Source organism: Peromyscus eremicus, chromosome 8a (assembly GCF_949786415.1).
Source record: "Peromyscus eremicus chromosome 8a, PerEre_H2_v1, whole genome shotgun sequence".
In the NCBI taxonomy this organism is placed as follows: domain Eukaryota; kingdom Metazoa; phylum Chordata; class Mammalia; order Rodentia; family Cricetidae; genus Peromyscus; species Peromyscus eremicus.
Genome location: NC_081423.1, coordinates 56,943,735 through 56,953,284, shown reverse-complemented (window position 1 = coordinate 56,953,284; position 9,550 = coordinate 56,943,735). Strand labels below are relative to the sequence as shown.

The window sequence follows — 9,550 nt, the reverse complement described above, 5'->3', positions numbered from 1 at the left end:
GTGTTGACTAGAGACTGTTATTTTCTGTGAGCACAGTGAATAAAAGGAAGCATGATATTTTATCAGGGACTGTGCATCATCCTCAGATATTCTGGATGAGTTGGTGGTTGGGTGAATGGGCTGATGTTTTACTGTCCTTCCAACACAAGAGTTTCAATATCTTGCCAGGTATGATGTTCTGTAAGATTTTCCAGAGATAATAATGTTCCTTCTTTGTAATCCCTCATCTTCAGAGACTTTGCCACACCTCAGATATATTTGAATTAATGGGTGTCATTTGTAATATTTTGTTCACCATGTGGTTCCTCTTATTAAGAACTGTATAATTATTCTCCTAAGATCATACTCTATCAACGTAACAGCCCTTTGATGATAAAGACATTTTTTAACTTTGCTGTGGAGCATTAATAAACCTTAAGCAGGCCTCCCATCAAAGATTGTTTCAGTTTATCTCATGGGACTCACCAATGTGTTTTTTTAGGGATAATGTACATGCTGCCTGCTCCAGCATCCAGGTATCATCACCTGATGTTCCATTTATAAAGTAGAATCTGAGCTACAGAACCACAATCCACGTTATCACAGAATTCTAGGTGATTTGTATTTAATGTGAACCACATTGTCTCCTACAGGATTCCTATGTGCTGTCCTGGTTGAGAATTACCGATTTAATGGCTAAAGAAGATAGGAAGCTCCCTGGATCACTGGGGACTGTAGCATGAATCTTAAAGAGTTCTTATTAATAAAATCTAACCCAGAGCTAAGTATTGGGGTGAACACTGGAAGATCAGAGAGACAGAACAAGCCACAGCTAACCTCACCTGGCCAACTTCTCAGCTGGTCTTGTTTCCTCAGACTGGAAGCCTCTGTGTCCTCATATCCAAATGGCTCTCAGCTCTGTGCTGCTCAAAACCTAAAAGCTTAACCAGCCAAATGCTGCTAGTTTCTGGTCCTCACGCCATATATACCTTTCTGCTTTCTACCATCACTCCCTGAGATTAAAGGCTCGATTTCTGGGATTAAAGGTGTGAGTCACCATGCTTGGCTGTATCCTTGAACAGATGGATTTCTGCCTCTGGAATGCTAGGATTAAAGGTGTGTGCTACCACTGCCTATCCTAAGTATCTAGTGGCTTTTCTGTTCTCTGACCCCAGATAAGTTAATTAGGGTACACAATATTTTGGGCAACACAACCACCACAGGGGACAGCACCCACAGGTGAAGTCTCTGGTTTGTGACCTCTACATATATCCCTATACTGCATAGGTCCCTCTCACTTACAAGGGAAGTAGAATTTTGGCAAACTATTTTTACTTTACTTCGAGTCTGCTGTTCTAAATGCTAATGATATTGAAAACCACATTTATAACACCATTAGGATTAGTATTTCACCAAAATCAGTACCAGAGCCTAGTCTATCCATACATAAGTTAATCATGACTCAGTATAGTTCTTAGAGAAAATACTTCCAAAGTTTCCTAATGCTCTTTCTCTGCTTTCTTGGTCAGCTTCGAAAACATATGGAGTTTGTTGGTGTTGTTGATAAGAAAACATGTGCTTGCGCGCGTGTGTGTGTGTGTATGTGTGTGTGTGTGTGTGTGTGTGTATGTGTGTGTGTGTGTGTGTGTGTGTGTGTGTGTGTGTGTGTGTGTTTTGATCCAGATGAGTTGTTTTAAGCTAAGTATCACATGATGCTGAAAACTGATAATGTCTGTCTTTGAGGCCAGTCAGTAGATAAACCCCTAGGCTGAGCTGAGGTTGCACACTGAGCACAAGGCAGTCTGAAGGCAGAGTTCTTACTCAGGAGACTACATTTATTCTCTTATCTTTGACTGTGGGAGACTCATCCCATTGCAGAGGGTATTTTTCTTTACTTCGAGTCTGCTTTTCCTAAATGCTAATGACATTGAAAACTACATTCTTAGCAACATTAGGATTTGTATTTCACAAAAATCAGTGCCATAGCCTAGTCCAACTCACACGTAAGTTAGTCATGACATAAATTCTTATAGAATGAAACATAAGAATTTTATTTTGAGTCATCACTATTACTGAGCAGAGCAGCATATCAAATCTATCCCTATATTCCTATATTTTTTATAAATACAAAATAGCATTAGTTACTTTGGCAAGTGTCAAAATTAGTGCTAAATGATCAAGTCTAGTGAGTATTAATAAGAAAAGTATGTTTTGAGACAGTGTCTCACTGTGTTACCCTGGATGGCCTGGGACTCTATGTAGACCAGACTAGCCTCAAACTCACAAATGTCTGCCTCCAGAATACTGGGGCTAAAGAAATGTGCCACCACAAGATTTAGTATGGGTATTGGCTCTAATTTAGTAGGGGCAGAGGCTATAGCCTTTAACATTTAAGGAGTCTGTTTCAGATTAAAACACAACCAAACAAAAAAAAAACATTTATGAACACTGGTCACACACAAGCATCATGCCATGGGCTGGCCATGCTGAAAGATGAAGGAGGACATGGCCTCTCCTGCATTTACTGCACAGTCTAGTGGGAAGCCTGCATGAATCAGTGACCAGGGGCATTGAGGCATGAGAGGAGAGCATAGGATGCTGTGAGATCGTGGTAACAGATCTCAATCTGGTGTGGAAATTTTTGATTAGCAAGTGGCATATAATATCTATGAAAGATAAATGGGAACAACATTGGTGAAGGGGCTAAAGAGGGGAGGAAAGTACAGGAAAGAGAAACAGCAAGAGTAAAATGCTAGAAGCAATAAAATGTGACTTTTAAGACTAGCATTGGAGAAGAGCAGCACACAGGTATATCACAGCTCAGGTAACAAAGCATCATTTGTGAATATGATAAGAGCCTTGGATAGTATTGAAAGTTGGCTTGAATAAGAGAAATGTTAAGGATGTTAAGTCCTTTAACTGGTGTCCTGAGGTTCCTCACATTAAATTATTCAAAGTATAATGAGTAAATGTTGGCAATCTTGTAAATACAATCCTGGAAGCATCTAGTTGTCAGCCTGGTCTAGGAGTGTGGTTTTGCGGAGATGAATGGAGAAAGTAGAAAGACGAAGAGGTGCTACAGGATTTGCTAGACTGACAGTGCTAGGAAGAGAAATAAAATTGACACATTTCTTATTGGATCCAGGCCTTGCAGACATTGGATTTATCAGTTCTCCAGTGTCACCTTTACAGAACTGAGTTCCCAGTGTCCCCTTTACAGAACTGAGAGCAGAACAGGGGCAAGTTGGGAAAGAGCAAAGTGAGATCATGGGTTTCACTTGGATCTGCTGCACTTGACACGCCTATGACATATCCAAGAAACTATAACTACTAAGCAACAGGGTAGAGTTCTGAAGGTGACAGAGACTTCACAGCTGAGTTTCAGATGTCAATTTAAGACACTGGGCTAGACAAATACATATATATGTATACACACACACACACACACACACACACACACATATATATATATATACTGATTAAAAAATAAATTTTCAGAATCCTGAGGACCACCAATGTGTAAGAGATACTAGGACAAAGGAGCCAATTACAGCTGCCTAGAATGGCCATTCAGACTGGTAAAAGAAACAACTAACATGTTTTGTGTGCTGCAGAAGCTCATAGCTGAACATGTTTAGGAAATGAAAGAATATTGAAACACACAGGGAGGCTTTAAAAAGATTAAATATAAGTTTATAATTATGGTTATAAGATCAATAGTTTTCAAATAAATGATAAAGAGCCTAGAACTCTGATTATTTTTATTTGGATTTCTAAGGATCTGTGTCATTTTTCCCATAAAGGTACAGGAGAAAGAATATGACAGAAGAGAATCAAAGTGTCATCTCCCAATTCCTCCTCCTGGGCCTGCCCATCCCCCCAGAGGACCAGCAGCTGTTCTATGCCCTGTTCCTGGCCATGTACCTCACCACCATCCTGGGAAACATCATCATCATCCTCATTCTATTGGACTCTCATCTCCACACTCCCATGTACTTGTTTCTCAGCAACTTGTCCTTCTCTGACCTCTGCTTCTCCTCTGTCACAATGCCCAAATTGCTGCAGAACATGCTGAGCCAAGACCCGTCCATCCCCTATGCAGGCTGCCTGACACAAATGTACTTTTTAACGGCTTTTGGAAACATGGAGAACTTCCTCCTTGTGGTCATGGCCTATGACCGCTATGTGGCCATCTGCTTCCCCCTTCATTACACCAGCATCATGAGTCCTAAGCTCTGTGTGAGTCTGGTGGTGCTGTCCTGGGAGCTGACCATATTCCATGCCATATTGCACACCCTGCTCATGGCCAGATTATCTTTCTGTGAGGACAATATGATCCCCCACTTTTTCTCTGACATATCTCCTCTGCTGAAGTTGTCCTGCTCTGACACACATGTTAATGAGTTGGTGATATTCATCATGGGAGGGCTTGTTATTATCATTCCATTCCTTCTCATTGTTCTGTCCTATGTACGAATTATCTCCTCCATCTTTAAGGTTCCTTCTGTTCAAGGCATCCTTCTGTTCAAGGCATCCTCAAGGTCTTCTCCACCTGTGGTTCCTATCTGTCTATGGTGTCTCTCTCTTCTATAGGACAATTATTCTCTATATATATTTCCATCAGTTAATAATTCCACTCTGAAGGAGATTGCCATGGCTATGATGTACACAGTAGTAACTCCCATGCTGAACCCCTTCATCTACAGCCTGAGGAACAGAGACATGAAGGGGTCCCTGGCAATAGTCCTTTGTAAGAAGAAAGTTCCCTTCTATCTTTGATAGCTGCACTTGATAATTCTGGGAAACTGCATCCAACAAATAGACTGTACTAATGTGGGGATGTGTAGCATAAGTTTTGCTGATATAAATAAGCTGATTTTGCCTATGGTGAGGCAGCTTAGAGGCAGGCAAGAAATCCAAGAGAGACAGGAAAGAGAAAGGCGGGGTCTTAGAGAAGCTGGGAGCCACCACCAGAAGCAAGATGTAAAAGTACCAGTAAGTCACGAAGCCACATGGCAATGCACAGATTAATAGAAATGGGTTAATTTAAGATATAAGAGCTAGCTAGCAAGAAGCCTGACCCATAGGCCATACAGTTTGTAAATAATATAAGCCTCTGTGTGTTTACTTGGGATCAAGCAGCTGCAGGACATGGGAGGGAGCGATTTGTCCTAACTGCAGAGCTGGGCAGGACTGGAAAAATCTTCTGGCTACAGGGATGCTATTCCAGATTTCCTCATTGCTCCTTCCGAGATTCTGTTAAAAGCATAGACCAGCAATTGTCCAGCATGTAAAAGAGGACATGCCTAAATGTGAAGTTGAAGACAGAAACTATATTTGTGAACCTGACTGTTCTTCTACTTTTCTTTTCTTGAGTGATCCTGAAAAGGCATATATTAGAGCTACTATTTTAGTGACCTCCATTCCTTACATCTTATGTCTCCCCAGAATTTTATCAGTTTACCTGTTCTGCTTTAATTGTGGTCTCATTTTTAAATTGTCCTCCAAAATCCTAAATCAATGATAACATCCCAGTATCTCAGCCTCCCATCTCCTAATGTCTTCTCTGTGCTGTTTCTGAACAAATCTTGCCTTTTATTCATTCTTAATTTTTTTTTAACCTTTACTATTATTTTGTGTATATGGACGTTTTGTCTGTTCACTGTGCATGCAGTCCTAGTAGAGGACAAAAGGGGGCATCCGATCCCCTGAAACTGTCGTTACAGATGATTGTACACTGCCCCTTCTCAGTACTGGAAATTTGTGTGGTTTGAACTTGTGCCGGTATTGTGCATGCTGTCACAGTCTCTGTAGTTCATGTGTGTATCAGTCCTGTTTTGTCTGGAAGATGCTGTGTCCTTGGAGTCATCCACATCCTCTAATTCTCACAATCCCTCCTCTTCCAAATAGATTCGTGAACCTTCTTGACATTTTTTAGTAACAGTGTCATTTGTACAGTTCTGCCTTTGCCTAGAATTAACTAATAGCCAGAGACCCTAGATTGTATTTCCCTAGGACTATGAAAATAAGCTAGAGGCTGATACAAGTTCTATTTTTTTTTTTTTTTTTTGGTTTTTCGAGACAGGGTTTCTCTGTGTAGCTTTGCGCCTTTCCTGGAACTCACTTGGTAGACCAGGCTGGCCTCGAACTCACGGAGATCCGCCTGCCTCTGCCTCCCGAGTGCTGGGATTAAAGGCGTGTGCCACCGCCGCCCGGCTCAAGTTCTATTTTTAAACACACTACTCATCTGCTTCATATCTTGCTCTTATCTTGAGGTCCTTGATCCATTTGGAATAGAGTTTATGCAGGTTGAGAGATAAGGGTCTAGTTTCATTCTTCTCCATTTTGACCAGCACCATTTGTTGAAGATGCTGTCTTTTCTCCAATGTGTATTATTGGCCTCTTCATAAAAAAGCAGGTGTCTGTAGGAGTGTATGTCCTTAATTCTATTTCATTAATCAATGTATGTGTTCTTATGCAAGTACTGTACTGTTTTTACTACTATAGCTTTATAACACCACTTGAAATCTGGGATGGTGATACTTTCAGCCATTCCTTTCTTGTTTGGGATCATATCTTTTTTATTTAAATTTTTTCATTTTACATACCAACCACAGTTCCTCCTCCCCCCTTTTTCCGGCCCCCCCCAGCTCCATCCCAACCTACCCCCAATCCACTCTTCAAGTTTGGGATCATCTTTTGTGTTTCTATATTAAATTTAATATTTTTTCTATTTCTGTGGAGAACTGCATTCAAATTTTATGGGTGTTGCATTGAGTCTGTATATTGCTTTTGATAAGATAGCCGTGTTCATAATATTAATCCTACTAATCCATGAGCATTGGAGGTCTTTCTTTTTTTTCATTTTTCTTTATTGAGAAATTTTCTACTCACTCTACATACCACCCACAGATCCCACCTCCTCCCTCCTCCCACGCCCCAGCCCTCCTTCCCAAGCCACCCCACATCCCCACATCCCCTAAGTCAAGGTCTCCCATGGGGAGTCAGCAGAGCCCAGCACACAGAGCCTAGGCAGGTCCAAGCCCCTTCCCACTGCACCAAGGCTGCACAAGATGTCACACCACAGGCACCGGATTCCCAAAAGCCTGCCCATGCACCAGGGATGGATCCTGATCCCCCGGCCTGGGTGCCCCCCAAACAGTTCAAGCAAAACAACCATCTTCTGTATCCAGAGGGCCTAGTCCAGTCCCATGGGGGCTCCACAGCCACTAGTCTACAGTTCATGGGCTTCCACTAGTGTGACCGGTCATCTCTGCATGTCCTCCCATCATGATCTTGATGTCCCCTGCCTGCAGAATCCCTCCTCTCTCTCACCGATTGGATTCCTGGAGCTCAGCCTGGTGCCTGGCTGTGGATCTCTGCATCTGGAGGTCTTTCTATCTTCTTTTTTCAGTATCTTAACATTTTCATTATACAAGTCTTTCTAAGAAGATCTTATTCCATTGACCTATGCCTCTTACATCAAATGTTCCCATAATTCACATTCTTTTTCTAAATGTATTAGCATATCAATATAATCTTCTAATCTGTCCTTACTCTAAGAATGTTTTTTTAACTATCCACAGAATAACTTCACAGTGTTGGGGCAGAATATGAGATTTCAGTACATGCATACACTGTGTAATGATCAAGTCAGTATAGCTGATGCATCCTTTACCTCAGGTGTTTAGCATCTTTGTATAGGTAACATTCAAATGCCTCTCTTTGGACATTTTAAATAAGCAATGAATTGCTTATGGTAGTCCTACAACTGTGCTAATACAGCATCTGAAAGGCTTCCTCTTACCTGGCTGCACATCTGTACCTATTTATCATCTCCTCCCATCCTCCCTTCCCTGCATCCTTCCTGATGTCTGGCAACCACTATGCTACTCTACTTCCATGAGGCCACCTTTTATCTCCTTTATTATCATACATATTGAGAATTTTTGCTATTCTCATTAAATTCAACTTTGTTTTTTGGTAAGGCATCCTGCTTGTATAATTACTTATTTTCATTTGTTAGCATAACATTTTGTATTAGCATTTCTTATGTCAAAAATTAGTTTTTACAGCATTCTTCTCACATGACTTTCTAGTGTTTGAGTTTTCATTTTTGATTACTTCCTTGGTTGGTTGTATTGAATCAAGTTATAATTTTGTGAGCACTGTGTGGCCATTTAATCCCATTTTCTAAAGTACTTGTGGAAAATATCAGACTCCCCTAGTACCTATCCACCCACTCTCACATGGCCATCTCCCCTCTTGCATGATTATTTTTCCAAATTTGATGTTCTATAACTTCAAACTATTTATATTTACTTACTTCCACTTCAGTGTTTATATAACACAGAAAATTCACTTTTGAAAGTCTATGTGCTCACTTCCATAGAGTTTTCTGTTATTATATCTTTGAATATTTATTGTTATTATTTCTATTTATATACCACAATTGATATGAACAACAATGATAAATTTCTTTTAAAAATAAAATAGGATGATAGAAGATGTATACAGTAGACTGTTATAGTTTGCTTCCCAGTTCCTTTGATAAAATACAATTGCCAAAGACTATTTGAAGAAATAACAGTTTATTTGGCTTACAGGTTACAGTCTGGGGAAACCAAGGCATGGCAGGAACTCAAGGCAGTAGCTTGGTGCAGAAGCCACGAAGGAAAGTTGTTTACTGGTTTGCTCCCAGACTCATGTTCTGCTACCTTTCTTTTTAAAATGTTTTAATTTGAAATATGATTACATTGATTTTTTTCTCCCCTGCAACCCTCCCATGTCCCCACTCTCAAGTTGATAAACTCTCTTTTATTATATTTTTGCATATACATATTGTGTGTGCATGAATATGTATAACTATGACCTTCTCAGTTCACATTTGTTATTTGTGTGTATATGGTTTGAAAACTGACCACTCTGTATTGGACAATCAATAATGGAGCTCATCCACAGGAGTGGGCTTTTAGCCTGATTAGACCAACATGTGAGTGCCACTTACTGAACATTGATGCATATTTTGCCATATTGGTAATTGACATGATTCACAGGTGTTGCAGATGGCTAGGATTTTTTGATTATTTCCATCCTTTGGCAACTTGAATAGTATTTTCTGGTACCATGGAGGCTTTACCTCAAAAAAAAAGAGTTTCAGGTCAGATTCTGCTCAAATCATCTGAGTTCTATGTCCTAAGTGTGTGGTATCTTCAGCAATAGAGGCCCATCCTCAATATTTGAGAGGAAACAAAGGGCTATACAGATAGCCCATATTACTTTGGGAGTCACTTGGACTACACTGATCAATCATTTAAAATGAGAGTTCGTGGTTGGTACTGGGAATTTTCTTAGTCTATAGTTTTTGTGGGGAACATTGAACATTGTCAACACAAATGGCATGTATAAATCATACTGCAAATATATATTAACTCAGTTGGAGGATTGGAGGCAATTCATTGCTTATTTTAAAACATCCAGAAGAGAGGCATTTTATATATGTGCAGGATGATTTCTTGAGGCTTTATCAAATAACTTTGGTGTTATTTTTCCCTCCGCCTTCCTTCTCCTT

The 9,550-nt window shown here is 40.2% G+C and overlaps 1 pseudogene; it reads left to right on the top strand.

Moving 5' to 3' along the window:
• Window positions 1-3,798: 3,798 nt before the first annotated feature.
• Window positions 3,799-4,758, top strand: LOC131916194 (olfactory receptor 1468-like; annotated as a pseudogene).
• The last annotated feature ends 4,792 nt before the right edge of the window (window positions 4,759-9,550 follow it).